Raw genomic sequence first — 1,371 nt, 5'->3', positions numbered from 1 at the left:
AGATAAACCAAATCAATGAGGGACTACTACCTGTGTTATCCTGCAATTCTCACAAACACATTAGTCTCTCAACCATGTTTGTCGTTAATACTCCAAAACCAACTAGGGGTGGCATTAGATGCACTTACAATCTCCCCCTTTTTGGTGATTGATGACAAACTGGTTAAAATTTTCAACGGGGATAAAATTATGTGAAATGTCAGGTGCATAGGCATTGTCTTCATAGATTAGAAGAGGCTCCCCCTGAAGATGTGCATATAAGTAGTTTGCCTTTGAATGCAAATGCACATGGTAGGTTTTTCAATGTGGAGACTTTCTTCAATCATGAAGACAATTCATCATGCATATGTGAAAGTAATGAAGATAATGATACGCATACTGAGAAATGGATGTCTGCAGAATGACTTCATGCGGAATTTATCATCACATCACAAAGTAGCAGCAATAGTCGCAGACGACCATCAAGTTTAAGTGTTACAAGTCAAGAGCCAAATAGTTTCTAGGAGGAGCACGTGAACTTCTTGCTACAAACTTTTAAGCTCTTTGTTTTCTATTCATATATTCTTACGTGAAACGCATTCCGTGTAGTAGTTGAACTTCCCGCTGATTTCACCTTGAACTTGTCACGTATTTTTGTTCAACCTCTCGCACAAGAATTTTTGAACTTTCTCGGGCCGAACACTTGAACTTCTGGCAACAAAACTTTTAGCCTTTGTTTTTTCATTCTTTTTTCCATACAAAATGCACACCATGTAGTACATGAACTTCTGGCAGTTATCAACCTGAAATTCTCTCGGTTACGTGAATATAACTGAGTTTTTTATATGCATTGAACTACTCTACCTTTTTTATTTGAAATTCATTGTGTATTTTTTTGAAATGTGAAAATTGGAGGTTTTTTAGAAACATCGAACTTGTTCGTTATTTCGAATAGAACTTTGTTATTTTTTTTATATTGAACGTCTTCTTTCGTTTCTTAAACTTCCGGAGTTAACATTTTTCTTGGCGCGCTTTGTTTTCTTCTTATTTTTCATGGCGTGTATGTTTTGTGTTCTTTTTCTCCTTTGTTGGACTTCCTTTTGTTCTAGTATTTGAATTTACTTGGTCTTCTTTGTTTTGTAGTTTTTGAATTGAAACCAACATATACTAGTTTTTTGCAACCATACATATTGTTGAACTTTAGGAAATAATACATAACAAGAAATTGTACAACATGATGTTTTAGACTAACGTTTTTTTTGTTAGAACATCACATTATTCCCCAGGACATGTTGTACAATGTTTGAACATGACATTTTTGCTTTTTTTAACTCTATGATTTTTGTTGTTGTTGAACTTCAAGGGTTTTTATATTTGAACTTGCAAGGGTTG

The sequence above is a fragment of the Triticum dicoccoides genome, chromosome 2B (assembly GCF_002162155.2).
Source record: "Triticum dicoccoides isolate Atlit2015 ecotype Zavitan chromosome 2B, WEW_v2.0, whole genome shotgun sequence".
Classification (NCBI taxonomy): Eukaryota; Viridiplantae; Streptophyta; class Magnoliopsida; order Poales; family Poaceae; genus Triticum; species Triticum dicoccoides.
The sequence above is the reverse complement of the archived record's forward strand: the minus strand, read 5'-3'. Positions refer to the sequence as shown.